Here is a 20,197-nt window from a genome sequence, read left to right as displayed (position 1 = left end):
ACAGGTTATCATGCCTTGTTCTTTCGAGAGAGGGGCGCCTGCTACCTTTTTTTGTATTTTTCTATCTTCTACAAACCTCAGACAACTTTACCACCGACCAGTACTAGGAGTATTCAAGAATTTGAAAACATTCATCTCCTTGCAAACCTTGCAGGTGAGAATAGCCAATCCTTATCTGAAATTCAAAAGGATTTAGGGGTACACCAACGGAATATGGACATTTTGGAACATAAAAACAGAACTAAATATACGCCACCTATTACTGGAGACAATGCGATAGAAATTGTTTATAGAGCAATCACCAGAGAAATTCATCAATATATTGATGGTCAGCATAGGGGCTACACTAGTAAGAATAACAACCTGTCCAAATCAGAATGCTTGACACTTAAAGAACTATCTGCAGATAGTACATTGGTCATTAAGGAGGCAGATAAAGGAGGCAATATTGTTATCCTTAACAAATCAGATCACATCAGTATGGCTCAAGAACATCTCACAACACCAGACTGTTATCAAATACTTACTCACAACCCTGCGGTCGAGATTATTCAAGAATTCCAGACACTGATACAGCATTGATACCAGTTAGGTTTGCTGACTGATGATGAAAAATCATTTCTGATTAACCTTAGACCCCTAATGCCAACTCTTTACCTTCTACCGAAGGTACACAAACCTTTCACAAACCTACCATCTGTGAGACCTATAATGAGCGGCCAAGGAGGGGAAAATGAGAACCTTGCATCATATATTGATTCTTGTATCAAGGATTTGGTACCTGCAATACCTGCGTACATTAAAGATACAACCCACACCTTTCAAATCCTTAATAGCATTACATGGCAATCACATTACTTTTTGGTCACCCTAGATGTAACTGCATTGTATACATCTATCAAACACACACTGGCACTTAAGACCATTGACCACTCGTTCAGAGCTCATTCAGCATCTCATGCTATGCATGTTCAAATGTTAAAAAGTTTTGTTGAATTCACTCTTAAACACAACCAGTTCATAGTTGATGACAACTATTACTCTCAAACCAAGGGCATAGCAATGGGTGCTAAATATGCCCTTGCCCTAGAAAATCTATTTATGGCATATTTTGAAGACCTTCACATTTTTCACAATAACTATTTCAGCCAATATATCACCATCTGGAGGAGATATATTGACAATGCTTTTGCAATGTGGTCAGGTAACCCAACTCAATTTAATGACTTTGTGCAGTTTCTCAATCAGAACCAGTTTGGAATCAATTTCACCGGCCATATAGACGCAACAGAGATTATGTTTCTAGATCTGAAATGTACATAACTGACAACACAATACAGACATGCACATTTCGCAAAGAAACTGCTGTCAATTCTATCCTACATGCAAGCAGCAGCCATAGAAAAAGTGTAATCAATAACATACTGCGTGGCACATTTTTAAGAGCTAGGTGAAACTGCAGTCAGGATCATAAGTTTGAAGCAGAATGTAAGTCAATAGGAACCAGACTTAAAGAGAGAGGCTATACTATTCCAACTATCCATAAAGCCTTGCAAGATGTTAAAGAAATGGCATGACCCTCCCTCCTATCTCAGACTCAGGGTCTACAAGCCAAAAATCCTACTACCCTTCCAATACATGTTAATTTTATTACTAAATCTTCTAGTGATTCAAAATTCATCTGTCATATGTTGAACAAACATTGGAATCGACTTTTATTAGACCCAGATTTGGTATCCTAAATCCCTGAGAAACCTATGACTATATTTAAAAAAGCTCCCACTCTCAGAAATCTACTTTGTCCTTCCTTTTTGAAAACTGGTTCCACTAGACAGCAAAATTGGCTATCTGACAATACAAAACCAATAGGCTTTCATAAGTGTGGGACATGTAATTTTTGTCAGTTTGCTTTGTCACCCACCAAAGCCTTTACTTGCCATGGAGATTTACAAGTTAATATTACAGACTTCATTAATTGCCGTTCAAAGTACATTATATATGGATTTGTCTGTGTGTGCAAGGAAGTGAATGTTGGCAGTACCATCCGGGAGTTGAGAATAAGGATCAGAGAACACCTTGCTAATCTGAATAATCAAGATGCCAAATTGCCTTTCGCATTACATTGGCAAACTGAACACCAAATGGCACACCGACGCGACATCAAATTTGTTGGTTTGAAACTGATGAAGCCACATACAAGAGGTGGCGATAGACAACTGAAATTATTCTAAGAAGAAGCACACATGATCTGTAAATTACGGTGTGTGCAGCTCGGATTAAATCAAGAACATGAATTAAGTGTATTCTTATAAGTGGTCAATAAAAGATATATAGATGAAGCTTATGTTATGATGACATTTGGTGATGCTACCACATTCCAATAGGTGCATGAGCTCACCCATTTGACCTTGGCCAATTACATGTAATAACACAGACTTAATAGCATTCATAGGTAATTTACCAGCCCAGTGACGCTGGGTGTTCTCATTATTGGGTGTCCCAATAACACAATTAATTTAATTACTATTTTGGCCACAATAATTCCTATGAACACTGCTTATTTGAGCACCAAGACGCCTTGAAACCCTTTGAATCGCTACTAGGATGAATTAAGTACCACATTAGCACAATTATCACACATTCTACTTACCTAGTGCATAACACAACCCTAAACCATCAGAGGATATATGCTCAAACCTATCTGATGACTGTCTTATTAGCCTAAACAGGTTGATGACGCACGTTTGTTAAAATAAGTGCCAACATAAGTGCCAATATGCTGATGACGTACGTTTGTTAAAATAAGTGCTAATAACACCGTGCTATTTATTTTCTTAATACGTGTATGTCAGTATGGGCACTCGTGAACTTATTGGTGTTCACTCTATTTGACTGAAGCCCTCATAAATAGCTACGCACATATTTGCAGTGCCTTACTGACTTATAATAAGAAGGTATGGCTTGATGAACCCAATCTCCCCTACTTGTGTATCATTTCAGATGCTTTCAAAACACCCCCACGGCTAAATACGGGACACACTGCACTAAAGTCAGGTTGTGCTGCTAGGCAACACTTGATCACATGACAAAGCACTTGTTGGGGATTGGACGACCTGGCCAACGCCCAAAACAAGACAGCATATAGCCACGTAAAAACTTTAGGCATATATCTAAACATTAATATACTAGCTGAGTCCCTTTCGTATTAATACCATGATATAATGCATCAATCTGCTGTACTGCATATTACGGGATACTGTGTACTCGAGTATGCAACACTCGAATACACTAATCACGTGACCAAAGACTACTTTTACCTCCTGGGTTGTTATAGGCTGTTCCAGCCAATGCCCGCCTTCCTTAACTCTTCGACCGGCCACACAGCAGTGACTCTATGTCGGGAACACATTGAAGTGGGAATATGGTGAGTTTACCTTGCAAAAAGATGCTCTGACACAACAGACTTCATATTAGGATCGGGAATTTAACTGTGCATAATATGTTCATAAGCCCGGGCATACTTTACACAATTACCCTTGACTTTTGGTCTACGCCGCAATGTTAAAAGCTAATAGCGGGCGGGTCTGGTATTTACAAAAACCTCAGTTTCTCGTTTACTTTCCAGTGCATCTTTACTAAGCTCACAACAAGCGTTATATTTGGAAATTAATTTCAGGAACCAATGCCTTCCTTGACAACACATCTTGCAACCTAAATACCGAAATTGATAGGTAAGCGCTGGAACGTTTTTCATTTTAATATTCGTGCTCTGCTGAGCTTTTCGTTATCGGGCATAACAATAGCAGGTCGTGTCTGACTTTCAGATTATGCATACCAATGGACGCCTGATAAATACCAGGAGACAACATAATTGTTTCTAACTTATCAGGTACCCTTTAGTACAAAGCACTATCTTTTGGGAGGTGAATGTGATCACCAAGTGCCATTGATATAACTATGATGTATCCCTGAATCTGCATTTACATAATATTGTGGACTGCTCACTCATCATATTTATTTTGTCTTCTCTTCCCATCCCCCTTCCCCTCTTCCTGTTTTTTCCTCTGTGACTTTGCACTGTAATTGCATTATTGCCAATGGATAAACCACTTTTATTTATTTTTCATATGTTGCATATACGTTACTTATGTTTATTTTTTGAATAATTGTAATGCACTATTGGTTACTATTCAGTCAATGATAGACTTATACGGCCTGAGGATGGCCCGGTTAGGGTTGAAACACGTGTTGGCGTTTTTTTCTGATGTAATCCCGCCCTGCGGACCTTTCTGTTGTAATTACGCAAGGCGACTTTTTTGATGCAAATGTATACTGCGGATCTTTCTGTTGTAATTTTGTAAGAATTTGTACTTCCTATTGACAAAAATTATCTAATAACAAAATCTGCAACCACAAGAGGCTCTGTTACAGTTCTTTCATATTCAGACTAATTGTTTCTCTTTATCTGTCCATTTAAAAATAGAGCCGAGGATATGCTATTTTTAGATAACCCATTTTTGGAAATTAGCAGGTCACCTTATTCTCAAAGGTGACCTGCGCATTTCCACGGGGCTGAGCTGTAGTGCAAATTGTGTGCTGGCCAGCTGCCTTGAATAGGATTATGGGTTGTTTGACCGAAGTGCAATTATTTGCGACGGAATTGACCGTAGTCAATTTTGCTGCAAATAGATTTGCACATCAGCCTAACAACCCAAAATGTACCTTTCACCACCAACTCCCCTACCTGCCGCTTCCCCTGCAACTCTGCGGTGTCAGATTCGTCCTTCTAACGCAGGTCGGATCTGACACCGTAGGGTCCCTTTTTATTTTTTTTTTTGTTTTCGGACCCCCACCTCCAATTTTGAGGAAGTGGGGGACACCCCTGCAATCCCCAAAATACTGAACATGGTGAGCAGGTGACACCCTCCCTCCACATGTTCGGTATTTATAAGAATAGATTGAATGGTACAGGCGAAATAGGTAAAATTGTACCATTCGATCGATTTTTGGCAGTCAAAATGGGTAGTACCTTGAATAGAAGCGCTCTCCCGACAGTGTTCTGCAAGCTCTCAGCGCGTTTTACAGTGACAGCCCTTCAGGGGCCTGCCACTGTAAAATGCGACCCAAAAAACGCATCTCTAATCTCTTTGAGGAACAGAAATGCAAGCAACATAGCAGCGGGTCATACCTTAAAAACAATGCATGACAGGGTCAAGAAATACCCTGTCACGCAGTGGCACCCCCACCTCCCGTGCGCGTAGGGTTGCCTACAATCTCTGCTCATTTAGATATTTAAAAGTGCATCTTGCTTGGAAATTTAGGATGTGCTTTTAAATTGGCAGAAATGCCCCCTGATTTGCTGAAGGAGGTGAAAAAGGCCATCTGAATGGGCGCGCATATAAAATCCACAAGGGACACCTGAATGGGCACATTTTCATAAAATGTGCCCATTCAGATGTTCATTGTGGATTGGCTGCTCTTTTTTGGGGCGCATGTGATGAGATGTGTTAGTGCATTTCATTTCCTGCGTTAAAAAGTTTTGAGAATCTGGCACCCTGAGTATTTTTTATTTTTTTTAAATGGTAGTTTTAGCATTTTTTTGGCGATCGTGCAAAATGCTGCAAAAACGGCTGTTTTCGCAGCATTTTGCGGGATCGCAAAATCGCTATAAGCTGGAGGGTCTGATTTCACTGTATACTTCCTTCTGATACTTCTCTTTGATGTTGTATGTATCATGTAATTTTTAATGCAGAGCCTAAACTGGCTTTTCTGTTCCCTTTTCTTTTTTCTACTTTCTTTCTCCTTTTTTTCAATTTTTTCTTCTTCTTACTCTAAGCTGAATTAGCACTGGTTTGTGAATAAATCATGCAATTGTATGTCAATACAGGCTTTTTGCCTTTTTTTTTCTTTTATCTCTTGTTGGCACCAAGCGCGATATCTTTATAGATACACGCAATTAGTTTGAAATAATATTGTATTAAAGGCAGATGGGAAAAATCAGCTGCTGGTGGAATCAGGGAAGTGCTTGAAAACTTAAGAGTGTTGCATGAACCACAAGAAGATGCAGTGAAAAAAACAAGAGAATTATATTGTAAAAGCTGATTGGTGGAAACCGCCTATTCCCAAACATATTAATGACTGGTTAGTAATGGTCACAAAAGCTGGAAAACCTAAGTCTTTTGGCAGGGATGGGTAGTGGTGTTCATTCCTCCTACATTCCTTCCTCAGAACCCGCCCCTGTTACTTCACCTGGACTATTGAAAGACACAGCAGTAAATCGGCAGATGTCTCTGTGTAATGTTGCAGTTCCCAAAGATGAAGCTGCGCAGCAACTACAAAATATTGGACTATAAAGTAACAGTCAATTGCCAGCTACAGATGTTGTGTTGGACAGATCTAATTAGACAAGCTGAACTCTATAACCATGTCTTCTCAACAGTGTGTACTTGTTACAGTATGACGGTCATGCCTGTTTGGACAGTGAAGTGACGCCTCCACATTTCCACACACCTGTTCAATCATTCAGATTACGGTCTTTAAAAACAATGGAATTGGAACATCCCCACAACTGAGTTTGGTTGCTATGTCAGCCCCTGCTACTAATCGACAACGTAATTGTAGCTCACACGCTGCTCTGTGAAACTGACGATGCAACTGCTCTTGTGTATAGAACTATATAGTTGATCTGGTGAATATGTAGGTTGGTACTTGTTTTTGTGCTATTGTCTATGATTTCTGTTGGGGGTCAGCTAGTGTTTTCTTGGGTATGGTGAATGGTCGAACTCATTGTTAGCTGCTCATAGTGATATTGGGTGAAGTGATAGGCAGTCTGTCATGCAGGTAGACCTTTAATGGATTCTGTTTAGGTCGCTGAAAGTGTGTATTTTAGTGCAGTGATTTGTAATTGTTGGAGTTTATTGGTGTGATGCCATGTTATCTAGAGGTGAGAACTGAAATGAGAGAGTTTACATGTTGGTTCATGAAATTATGGAGTGGATTTGTAGTTTTGTATACTAAATCAGCGAACGTAGTTAACGGCATTTGAGTGTTCTAGCAAAGAAGGCAAAGATGGAAAGTGGAACAAGGAATGAAAACCTTTTTCCTAAATCATTTGGAAGCAACATGAAATAACGCCTCCTGAATTTGTCTGTAATAATCGTTCACAATTCCGAACCCATCCTAAAGTTATCATAGGGTCATGCTGGAGTAATCACCACCCATCCTGAAGTTGTCATGGAGTCAACCTGGAGTAATTCTCCGCCCATCCTGAAGTTGTCATGGGGTCATCCTGGAGTAATCACCACCCATCCTGAAGTTGTCATGGAGTCAACCTGGAGTAATTCTCCGCCCATCCTGAAGTTGTCATGGGGTCATTCTGGAGTAATTCCCCACCCATCCCGAAGGTGTCATGGGGTCCCCCGCAATAATCCCCCACCCATCCTAAAGTTGTCATGGGGCTATCCTGGAGTAATCCCCACCCATCCTGAAGTTGTCATGGGGGTCATCCCGGTGTAATTCCCACCCATCCTGAAGTTGTCATGGGGTCATTCTGGAGTAATCCCCACCCATCCCAGAAGTTGACATGGGGTCAACCTGGCCAGAAACTCTCCACCTCATGGGCATAGGACATGGGGGCACATGTGGGACAAATCCCCCCCCCACAATTTTAAGTGGGAGGGATAGAGTGGCATTTATCCCCCCAGAATAAAAGTGTATGTTGGCTTCTCTCTGAAGCCAAACTGAATAAACAGAATAATCTTTTTAATAATCTATTTAAGATATACATTGGAAGAGGACTGTGATGCTGGAAATGCATCGGAGGGACAGGGCCTCCCTTGTCCTTTACTGCTTTTTATCGTGTGTTCTGTCGTGTTTTCCGCGTAGGAGTTCATGAGGGACTCCTGGCGGTGCAGCTCTCTCTTTTGGTTTGGTGAACAGACACATTGGATACCCTTATGGCACCCATGGGTAGGGGTGCAACCCTGTGCCCCTAGTGTATGATTTCGGGCACCTGTGTGTGACCCACAGAGCAGGGTATGGGTTGGTGGCAGTTCCATGCTGAAATGACTGGTGCACTGAGAGTCCTCCATTTTGGGATGCTCAGGCCCTGTCATTGGAATCGGTAGAATCCTGACGGAGAAAAAATGGCCCCCGTGGCCTCTTGCCTTCCATCACCTGTTACCTTGATCTTCCTGAAGTCCCGGGAAGCCCTGCCTCTGTCCCTTCCCCCTGACTGGCTGTTGGGTGGAAGTTCCATATATGGTAGTGTGGGGAAGAGCCAACCAGACTGGCTGGAGCCTTCTCAACGACCGTATGTTGTGGGTACGCCTGTGGGTGGGACCTGGGTGAATGGAGTGTGTGACGAATACGCATTCTATGTTGTGGGTGTCTAGTATCTGGTGGTTGACACAAGGCCTGAGACAGCCCTGCCCGAAACCAGTATGAATGCAGTGTGGAGTGTTGAATGGTTGGGTACTTGTCCCAAAACACATAACTTATTGTGAGTGTCTGGAGAGAAGTGAATGGCCTGAATGCACTGTGTGCCTGATTGGCTGCCTGCCTGCATGAATGCCCTTAGTCGTGATTGGATGCTTGAGTGTGACCCAGTGGAATGAATGGGAGATCAACAGTATATCTGGGGACCTCTCACTGCTAAGAATCGTGTTCAGAAGCTGAAGCCCACTACGATGAGTAACTGGAGTAACTGAAGCTTGACCCTGAAGCCCTGCTGGACGAGAAGAATTGCTGTTGCTCTCCTTCACAATCTGAAAGCTGCTGTGCCTCCAAGGACTGACCCAGAGAGGACCTGGTAAGGCGCCCTCTTCCCGAGCTACGAGGGACCATCGTGCACCAGCTGATCTTTGCCAAAGCTCCCTGATAGACAGACCTTCGACCGGCTGCTGAGATGGGGACTGCTGCGGAACTCCAAGGAGAAGCGCCCGGACTATTGTCTGCCACTGTCGACGACCGCCGTCGCTGACCGGAGCCGCCGTGCTCCTGTTTTGCCTAAGAACTTTCAAATCCAAGGACGCCCTCATCTGCATCGTTGCCGCTGTATCCTGCTGGAGAAGGCCTGACTGTCGACGCGCAGAGGAACATCCACCGGTGGGTTTCCCGCCACCCAAAGACCACAGAGACGCCGACGACTCGACGCCCTTGCTGGGCCACCATCGTAGCTCGACCTGTTCTCCGTCGGATGTTCGATGACCCGTGACTCCTGCCTTAAAGGGAGGGCACTCAAGAAGGGCCGTTGATTCCCCGACGAGGAACGCTACAACACCAGGTACTTTGGGGTTGCAGAACTATTGGGAAGGCTGTTGAGAACAATATATGGACTGGGCTTGTATCTTTATTCTACAGGATGCCCAGGTGGGGGGATATCCACACAGAACTGTGTTTAATGGTAGTGACCAGTATTCTGCCAGTTGTTCAACCATCTTGCTTTCCTCCCTCTCTCTACTGCTGGTTTCCTCTTTATTTGGATCTGTGCGTCATTCTGACCGTATCGCTTTAATGAGATCTGATAACATTTGTGGTACCACTTTAGGACTGTATATATTTACCATTGTTGATTTCTGAGCACAAAGTGAGTTATTGTGATAGTGTACATAACCTTGAATATTAATTATATAAAGACTGTGTTTCAACCAATACAGTGTGTGGACATTCCTTTGTGGGGGCTTGGGGACTACACTGTACTTAAGAGCCAGCCTGCATCACCTCCTGAGAAGCTAGGCCTTGATTGCTCGACCACTTACCAATAATAGAGAATCTTGGATGGGGTCCTCTGTTCCTCTCCTCTACCATATAGAGAGCATAAGTACAGACACCCCCCTCCAGTCTTTACAAGGACACACAGGGAAAGTGAGCTCCTGAGGAGGGACGACCCATCCTCCTCCCTGGACAAAATCCCCACTTTTCAGGGAGAGTGTGTTTACTGAGGCATTCCAACTGACCGAGTGTTATCCCTCGCCTCATCTTCGGCAGCATGGATGAAAGGCAAGGCACACTCGAGGGACATGATATATACGCTGAAAATGAAAATACAACACAAGATAATGGGGAAGATTACATGGAAAAGCTGCACAATTGCAGCCCATGAAAAAGAGCCTCCACCATTCCTGTGACAGCAAAATGACTGCAGTTTACCTGGGTTCCTATGAGGACTAAGTCAATAACGGGGAAATACGACCAGCTGCAACAGAAGTCTAACCAGAAGGTCAAGTCCACAGGCTGGGTTCACTCAGGGCCCCACAAGGAGCTCTTTCCACGATGAAAGACTCACATGCACCCCATCCGTTGGCATCTGCTCCATGCTCTACATTAGTGGCAGGCATTGGGCAGTGTTCTTCATTAGTGGGCAGGCATTGTGGCAGTGTTCTTCATTAGTGGGCAGGAATTGGGGCAGGGCTCTTGATTAGTGGGCAGGCATTGGGGCAGAGTTTTTCATTAGTGGGCAGGCATTGGGGCAGTGTTCATTAGTGGGCAGGCACTGGGGCAGTGGTCTTCATTAGTGGGCAGGCACTGGGGCAGTGTTCTTCACTAGTGGGCAGGCATTGGGGCAGTGTTCTTCATTTATCCCTCCCAGAATAAATGTGTTTGTTGGGTCGGGTTGTGCACAAACCTAGTGCACTGCACTGCACTGTCTGCAGTTGCAAACATCTGCAGGCAGCTGCAGCCATCACTGCCTGTGCTTTTGGAGCATGCCCGTGCCACCGGGAAAAAAATGCATGTGTTCCTGCACAGTACACTGCTACGCAGCCTCAGCCTGCATTTATTTCCAGAACGAAGGGAACATCCTGAGCCAGGCAGTGACACATGTTCTCGTCGTGCTGACTGAGAACTTGAAGGCTGGGCCGGCCTATGCTGAAAGTGTTATCGAGGAGGGAGAGAGAGACAGAGACTCGACTCGACAGCTACGAGCTACCAAAGGTAAGTCAAGATCCCCCTTTGCTCATCTCGGGAGGATAGCTCAGCGGCAACCTGCTCGCCTTGGAAGCAAGACGACACGGAGCAATACAGGTTTGATTCCCGGGTCCGTGCTTAGAAACCTCTGGGTATTAAGAGCGTTATAAATAACCTATAATATCATATCATATTGCTCCCCCAGTGCCCCTTGTGCCCTCAGGCACTCTTGCTTCCCCTATTCCACCCCTGTGCTCTTTGCTTCACAGTGTTTCTTGTATACCCAGTGCCCTTGTACCCCAGTATCGTTTGCACCTCCAGTATCTGTTGCATTGTTATGGGAACGCCATGTGCCCTCAAGTGCCCCATCAGTTTTGCCAGTGTTCTAGGCAGCCCTCCCATTCCCCATGTTCCCCAGGGTTCTTTGTTCCCCCAGTGCTCCTTACACGCTCTTTGGTTCCCCAGTGGTCTGTATTCTCCCTGTGCTTCTTGCTCCAACTGACTACTTCCATTCCACAGTGCTCCTTTAGCTCACTCCCACTGTTTCCTCTGTCGGGAAGTATTCATCACCCGTAACCCCTGTGCCCCTCCCATGCCTTTACATCACTGTGAATCCCAAACATACACATTCAGAAAGTCAGACCAACTGGCTTTGCTAAAGCTTGTTTCATCACTCGCTAGCTCCTCTGCATCTTCAAAGAGAATGTCCAATGAAAGTAAGAAGCCCTTCACTTGTGGCAGGTCTTGGCTGCTGGAGCTGCCAGAGAGCACTGTGGCAGGTTCTGGCTACTATTGCTGTCACGGGGCACTGTGGCAGCTCTTGGCTGCTGGATCTGCCGGTGGCTCTGTGACAGGTCTACTGTTGCTGCCACAGGGCACTGTGGCAGGTCTTGGCTGCTGGAGCTGCCAGGGGCACTGTGTCAGATCTTGGCTGTGGGGAATAACAGGGGGCACTGTGGCAGGTGCTGGATGCTATTGCTGCCACGGGGCATGTGGGAGGTCTTGGCAGCTCAAGCTGCCAGGGGAACTGTGGCAGGTCTTGCCTGCTGTTGCTGACAGGGGGCACTGTGGTCTTCTGTTCGCTCCAGGAGCTGCCAGTGTGCACTGTGGCAGGTCTTGGCTGCAGTTGCTGCCAGGGGGCAGTGTGTCAGGCAATGGATGCTGGACAGGCAAGGGGCGCTGCGCCAGGTGCTGGCCGATGAAGGTGGCAGCGGGCACTGTCAGGCGCTGGCTGTTGGACCTGCCAGAGAGCACTGTGGCAGTTTCTGGAGGATGGAGCTTCCAGGGACACTGTGATGGGTGATGGCTGCTGAAGCTGCCAGGGGGCACTGTGGCAGGTGCTATTGCTGCTGTTGCTGCAAGGGGCACTGTGATGGGTGCTTACTGCTGGGGCTAGCAGGGGGTACTGTGAGAGGTGCTTGATTCTGGGGATAGCAGGGGGCACTGTTGCAGGCCTTGGCTGCTGTGGCTGCCAGGGGCACTGTAGCAGGTGCTCGCTCCAGGAGCTGCCAGAGGGAATTTTGCCATTCGTGCCCATCTACCATCCTCATCAAATGTTTTCCTAAAATATGTGTGGTAAATGTCATGTTAACACACACACATCACTAAAAAGCCTGTAGAACCAATGTGCATACAGGGCACAGACCGGTTACATTCATATCCATGACTGATCCGGGGATCTCCAAGGACTGTACGCAAAGTAAACACAAACCTCCTAATTTAGATATTGACATCACAGAAAAGGCTACTTCAAGGAGTGTCTCCAGTCTTCCATACTTGGGAGTACCACCGGAAGTGACATAACAAGTAGTTGCCATGAGGAAGCAAAGAAACAATGTGTGTGGTGTGAGATATAGGAATGGTCACTATTATTACATGTGGTGCAACTTCATGGTTAAGTAAACCATGAGTGGGGCTTTACGACAAGATAAACAATAGCATAACTTGTGAACTCAATCAATTCCAGGGACTGTAGATAAGGCAAAGATTAGGTAATTTGCCTAAGATCACACACGTTGATTAAGTAGTGAAATCTTGCCCAAGATTACACACGTTGGTTAAGTGGTGAAACTGATTTGTTGGTGCTTTAAGCAATTGCCCCTTAATATTTTCAAAGCTGTAAATATTTGTTTAGGTTTCATGTGTTTAAACAATATTTTTATTGCCATGCTTTGAAGTACACAAATTGCATAGTACAGCATTAAAAATAAGTATGGTTTTAACTTTATTTTCCCCATCCCAATAGACAGTCACAGTGGATATGCCTAAATAAATCTCCCTTGGGTTTTACAATTGGTGCGATTATTTCACACAGCATGCAGCATCATACACCCCTCCCATTTCTTATCACCTGCCATTCGCACCTCCAAAGGGACGAGAGTCCTTACCAATAGCCTCTTCGCTGCTTTGTCAGCTTCAGTTAGCCTCCAATTGTGCTAAGAGATGTTTCACATATCGTTGAGCCGCTCTGCTGCCCTGGACTTCAAATGTCACAAGAAAGTGTGAGTGAGCGGGAAGGCTTTGATCCTGATGGCGCAAGCCGGGACATTTGCGGTATGTCGGATACAACATATTAAATCGGGGCAGTCATGCAAAATACGGGATGGTTGGCCACCCTAATTACCAAGGCAAAAGTGGTAAAAACACAACACCATTGCCTCCACATGAAAAAAAGTTGATTTACGTGACCGCCACAACATGCAGATCATGCCCCGCAATCCTCCTTTGCTAGGGGTTTTTTAATGTGGCGTTCTATGTTCAAGGTTATACTCATTTGCTTTTGCATTACCCTGCATTTCGGAGCCTGTTACTCTTTTACTCACGGGCAAATAAATTATAATCTATTATCCCAGATATTTTCTGTACGGTCGGATTGTTGACTAATCCCCCCCTATGGCATGCCCCGATATAACGTTAAGAAAAGCGAGTCGGTGAAGGGTGCCCCGTTCATTGCATCTGGGCACAGGGGTTGTTGTTGATGCTTGGAACATTACCTTTCATGATCACCTAGCGAGCATTAACCCCTTAAGTGTCAAGGGCGAGGTATCTTGTTCTTGGGATTACCTCGGTGTTGCCAAGGACAAGATACCTCATCCTTGGCACTTAAGGGGTTAATGAAACAGAAAACGTTAGAAGGCATTGAATGGCGAAATACCAAAAAGAGGTCTTGGCTCTGGGGGGGAAACCCCATGGCAGTTAAAAGGTTAAATGATATTTGTGTTACATTTTTCCCCTTACCCTTAAAATGCAGCTTGTTACATACGATTTTTTTAGTTGGGGGATAGGGGGTGGAGAAAAGCTGACCAAAACATGCATGTGGTTTGTGTCTGCAGCAAAGGCCCATTAAGATGGTTGAAAAGCTTGTGAGATTTGTGGACAAGGAATGGTGGGTAGACACCCAATCTTTTTGGGACCAGCTATGCTCAAGCCATGAAAGCCTTTTGATCTGGGAAGTGGTAACATTTTTATGTGAAATGAGACACAAAAAAAGGATTTTATACTCTGAACTGCTTTTATTTTTCTTAATGTTCTTCTGTTTTCTTTTCCTCTTTTCTCTTGTTTTATACAGTGATGATATATGTAATTTAATACGTACTGCTATTTTAATTTTGTGAAAAGTCAAGTTCTTTGACTAAAACACAATAAATAAATAAATAAAAAAGCAAAGTCCCAGGGTGTCCCCTGACCCTCTGTTAAGCAGAATTATATGCAGTAGCCTTTAGGAAAACCACAGACAATTGAGACTACAAATGTCAGTACAATTTCACCTTTGGTAGAACCCTGTACTACACAGTAAAGTGGTGGCAATGGCTGAGCAGCCAGACTTATCTCATGAGTAAAGTGAGCAGTACCCGAAGTTACACAAAGGACAGCAATTACTATGATTCAAACAAACACTGACTCAAGGTTTCTGAGTAAAAGAATACACATTTATTTACACCATCAGTTATAAAACAGTTCACTATTATAAAGCAGCAGAAAGTCACACTCCTAATACACTACATCGCACCCAATCAATTCTGGACAAGTTAAGCTCAAAATGAAGAAAGAACAAGGTTATCAACAATCAACAACACCAACAAGTGATAGGCAGGGCAATCTAGAAAAGGCTTCCTACAACTAGGATTCAAATCAATAGGCCTGGGCCAATGTTAATGGTTCAGAGTCTTTGCAGAGGATCACACAGTTCAATGTAGTTCACATTTAAGACTTTGCCAAGAGTTCAAAACGAAGTTGGTCGAAGGAAAAGTTATTCAACAGAGTAGAGAAGGACAAGCCTTCGGAGAGGCGAAAGATTTAAAACACTTTCACCACGGTCGGATGGAACGATCGACCGGATTTCAACAGTACCTTAGATGAAGAAGAATGCTGTAGCTGAGGAGGTAGTTCCTGCAGGCTCACAGTTCCTGAAGCGACTGTCGGACTGACAAAAAGGAGGAAGACTGGAGGGTCCTGCGCTGCCCAGGGAACACCCCAACAGAAGAGCAAGTGTTGAATAAAAGGTACGCTCCTTAAAAGCACAAAGGGACCCTCTCTCACTGGCTATCCGGTTTCCTGTAGCACAGTAAATTCAACTAGGCTAAAGAGGATGTCCAAGGGCTTTGTGAGCTGGTTGGTCCCACCAAGCTCAAGGGGAGAAGAATCTTTGCAGATCGCCTCTGTCGTCGAAGTTTCAGGCGATGTGGACCTGCAGCAGGGCTTCACCAGGTGTCCAGTATTTGCAGCAGTCGTCTTTCTTCAGCTTCTCTTTGGCTCTCTCGATCAGTGGCTACTCTGCCTTCCAATCCCAGAGACCGGCTTTTTATGCACCAAATCCCCCATTCACACAGCCTGGCTGTCAATCACATAGCAGGGTGGCTGTCCTGGCCGGACAGTCACCTAGCCAATCAAATCGTAGTGGGACTTGGGTCTCCAAGGAGACCCAAAAAGTAATGCCGAATAAACCCAGCCGGAACCGAAATAAAATAAAAGGGGTCCAGCGGGTTTAGAGTATGAGGCTACCACTATAGCCTCTAACTATACCAAAGCTATTCTCATAGCTTGTGGTAGGAAGAAAAGGGTAGATACCACTGCCACCAGCCAAATCTTAGAGAAACGGGAACGAAATAATGTTCCATGAGAAACAGACATAAAGGGATAACTATTAACCCTTTCAGTACTCTATGGAAGATAGTTTGTACTGGGACTGTAAATTTAAAAAGACTACTAAAGTCAATGGCAATTTTAACTTTATATGTTCTGGGGGGCAGTAGTCAGCCCCAAAAAATTGAGTTTAAAGTGGGAAATTTGGAAAAGACAACCCTGTGTCACTGCACTAAATGTGCTGTGTGACACACAATAAAAAGATGATGCCTATGGAGTTGGTGAGACTCAATATCTATGAACACAAAAATGTAAAACACATTGAAAATGAACAGTTCAAAGACCCAAAATACAGCAGCTGGAGAGGGGTCTAAGGTAAAGGGAATTAAGCACTTGTGTGAGAAATCTCCCTAACACCCCCCCCCCCAACGCTCGAACGCCCCCCCAAAGATTGTATGCATCTCCTATGCCCCTACTCCACCTGCAGCAGCCCTTACAATCTTTACACCTACTTGGAGCCCCCACATAACTATGTGCAACGCCCTCTGTCGAAGCTGGGAAGAGGAGTAACGGGACTGTTCCTCGTTGAGCAAGACACGCTTCTGGGGTCGAGCACCCCTCCACCCACCCCATCCCCTCGCAAGGCCGCGGGCACTGTGCTGCTGTCTAGGAAACGCATGCCTCGGGGGGCTTGGGAGGCGACGCCGAACCTCTGCTGGGCAAGCATTGCGGTACGTACCTTGTACATCAGCCCGAGTGCGTCAGACGGCCCCAGGGGCAGGTGCTGGCGCAGTGATGCCCAGGACAGCGAGAGCAGCGCGCCTGACGAGGGGCCTTCCTCCCGGCTCCCCTGGAAACGAGCGGCTCCCTGACTCCCTGTCAACTCAGGGCACCGCCAGAAGCCTACTGCACAGAGAAGAGGCGACAGCATCCCAGGGGCCGCGCAATATGCCCTGCCCCTGATGAACGGGAGAAGGACTTCCAATCCAGGAGCAAGGCGTGCACTGTAACGCAATTAACGCCTCCGTTCTCTGGGTACACACAAGTACAGGTGCGGTCAGGCTCCGTCTGCAGCAGACGCCCTTGCTTCCAGGGGCCTCAGTGCGGGCCACCAGCAACTGCCCCCGTGTTGCAAGTCTGTAGTCTTGTCACACGGCAATATATCAATTATTTACTTGAATAACGGGACGTGTGGGATGTGTGGTTGCATTCATGTGATAGGGACAAGTCAACCTGTCCTGACCTCGTGCACCGAGCTTGGTGATGTGTATATGGTGCACTTAAAAAGGTTTGTGCCTGACTATCAGTCCATTACTTCTGATATAGTCTGGAGCTATTGCCTTAACGCCCAAAGCTGTGCCGTTTAGTTTTTGCGATACAAAGTCTGAAAACAGATTGAACCTATGTTGGTAATAAAGCCCACAGCACAATAGTTCGAATTGAAAGAAATGTGGATGCATGTTGGTTCTGGCATATATGATATGTATTTTAATTGTGTATGTATTTAGCGGGTTTTAGTTCTCATATGTCTATGGTGTGTTTACATGTTTGCATTTCTAATGAGATGTGAACACTGAATTTCTCTAGTGTCATTCTGGGGCTTAAAATGTGCGGTTTGCAGCTCGCGCATTGCAAGCTGCATTTTCACTCCCCACAGGATATACAGAAGTGTTATCACCTCATTGCCTTCTGACACTGGTCCCTCCACATCAGCCGCTTGCTGACAAGGAAGGCTTTACAGCTCTTCAGTGGGCATTTGGTGTTTACGTTCCCTGCTGGCTGACCGTCTCATGATAATCGGGCAATTAGCCTTCTCTTTGTTGCCATTTTAATGTATGCACCCCACGGGTGCCTCAGACTGTTTTTGCTCTAAGCAGGGGGCCTCCAACCATCAAGTTGAACTGGCCCCCACACATCTTCAGCCAGGCTTGACTGCACCTTTCTATAAACCGGTAAAGGGGCCCATTTAACCGGCACAGCGCTCCTTTTCAAAGCTGTTTTGCTGTGTGACATAAGCATCAGCTCGCATTATAAGCACTTTTGCAGTTCTGATTCAAATTAAATTCCCTGCAGGCAGTCCACATTTTCAGTTTTCGTTAATTTAAATGCTACGTTAGTAAAGTCCCAGCTAATGCATCCTTTCTCTGGCATAAACAGAGAGTCAGGGGTGTAACGTATGGACATGTGTGAGCTGTGGCACACCATTTTAATTGTGGAATGGAGTCCGGTGGTTTCTGATGCTCAGCTGGGTTTCTGTGGCTCAGTTCGGGCGACTGTGAGCTGATAAATGGCACATAAGCGAGGGTGGGCCCATGCTTAGGTTTCTTGCTGTGTTCCTTTGGCTGGCAATGAGGGACCACTTGCTGGGCAATGGTGGCTGGCAAGGACATGCTCCTCTCCAGTGACTCTTGGACATGTCACATGCCAGATCTTCCTGGAAAGTGTTCATTGGAACTGTGTGGTATGCCACCTGCATTTACCCTGATGTTCATCAATTTGTAGAGCAAAGGGTCAATAACTGCAAAACATCACACAGCTTTCTGCCTGTAAAATAAAAAAAGGTTTGGCTTTGAATGTGGCACTGTACACTTTATGTACAAAATGTGTAACAAGCAGAAATGAATTTTTCAAACAATGATGAACGCATGCGATTTTATTTCTAGAAAACACAGTGAACAGTTTGCATAAAACTCAAGTTGCACCATTCTACATGTCGGTCGAACAATCAACACGGCTTCCATTGCGTGCAGTCTGGGCTGAGAGTTCGTGGGACAGTTGTTGCGAAGTCCCTGTATTTTCTTTCTAGCCACGAATACTTTGGGTTCGGAGAAAATGTACATTTATCCGAAAAGCAAAAAACTACAAGTCCCGGAATGCAAAGCGCAGTTTACTGAAGAGCCAGAGCTGTATGGAGTTTATACGAGATCTTTTAGCAATACTATAAACATTGCTGTCATTTCATTCTCTTTCGGCAGATCTTCAGCCAGTTCTGGGTCGGGTCAGATAGGTACTCTGCCAGTGCTGGCACCCACAACCAAACCACTCTGCCAATCTGCGCCTTGCATTGTTGTAGGTTTGTGGACAAATGGAACTTCACTGTTGTATACGAAAGCAAAATGGCACGAGCCAAAACACCAACACGGCCAGAACTTCTAATTTCCCAATGGGACAGCACAGGGCATCTGTTTCTGAATATGTTTGAGATCTGGTTTTAATGAAGAAGTTATGTTAGATGGCAAAAGTTTGCAGTTGTTTTTTTTTTTTTTTGAAGATTCATTTATTTATTTATTTGTTTTGGTAGCAAAAATTAATTTACACCTTTACAAATAAAATATATCACATACAATTCATGTAAGATCATAAAATTCATGTAAGATCATAAAAACTTGATCAAGGTTGATCGATACTTGAGCAACTAAAACATAATAAAACACTTGAGCATATTTCCACTACAATATCAAAAATCGGAAATGGGAATCTACAACATCAGGTAACATACCTAACATGACAATAATAATATAGCATCACAGCCCTCCACCAACTTAAATACTTAAATACTCCCACAGACAATTGGCTAGTGCAATCAATCATAAGGCAGCCAAATTTTCAGACACCTAAAATTGCCCACTCCAGAAGGTCCTATTGAGTGACGACAGTTGCTCCTCAATTATTGCAACAAGTCTGACAGTTGCTAATATGATGGAATTTGAATTTCCTTGCATACATCTCAACCATACTAGGTGACATTCAAACAGGGACTCGGAGGTAAGATATGCGTCTAAGCAACATTGCCTATGCTTGAAGAAGAAAATGCAGTACATGAAGAGATGTTCCAGAGTTTCAGGCTCAGATGTATTTAGGCAAAATCTGCATCCCTCCCATTTTGCCAACGCCCTATAACAGTCCCAGTTCCTAATACGAGCACCCGTCTGGATGAGGTCCAGGCGGAAGCGCATGTAGGACCTTCTTACTGCTTTGTCTGGGAAGCATAAGATATATGGCAGCCGAGGTGTAACTGCATGCCTAAAAGTGGCATAGTTGGAAAAGGAAGAGTAGCCTCCAATCTGATTGATCGGAAACATGAGCCCAGGAATTTTTGAAGAAGCGCCTTTTAACTTTGGCAGGGGTGTTAATCAAATCCTCCTGCGTCATATTCAATGAGGTTAAGATCGCATGTGTCATCTCTTTCACTTTGGTGATCGAAATAGGA

General features: G+C 44.7%; 1 long non-coding RNA gene across 1 annotated transcript in view; it reads left to right on the top strand.

Moving 5' to 3' along the window:
• Window positions 1-3,361: 3,361 nt before the first annotated feature.
• Window positions 3,362-20,197, top strand: part of LOC138526539 (uncharacterized) — a 204,266-nt gene continuing 187,430 nt past the window's right edge. Inside the window, exons 1-2 of the long non-coding RNA XR_011283614.1 lie at window positions 3,362-3,424; window positions 3,626-3,731. This is a non-coding gene — a long non-coding RNA (uncharacterized lncRNA). The remainder of the gene's footprint in view (window positions 3,425-3,625; window positions 3,732-20,197) is intronic.

The sequence above is a fragment of the Ambystoma mexicanum genome, chromosome 7p, assembly GCF_040938575.1.
Source record: "Ambystoma mexicanum isolate Mex_15411 chromosome 7p, UKY_AmexF1_1, whole genome shotgun sequence".
Lineage (NCBI taxonomy): Eukaryota > Metazoa > Chordata > Amphibia > Caudata > Ambystomatidae > Ambystoma > Ambystoma mexicanum.
The sequence above is the reverse complement of the archived record's forward strand: the minus strand, read 5'-3'. Positions and strand labels throughout refer to the sequence as shown.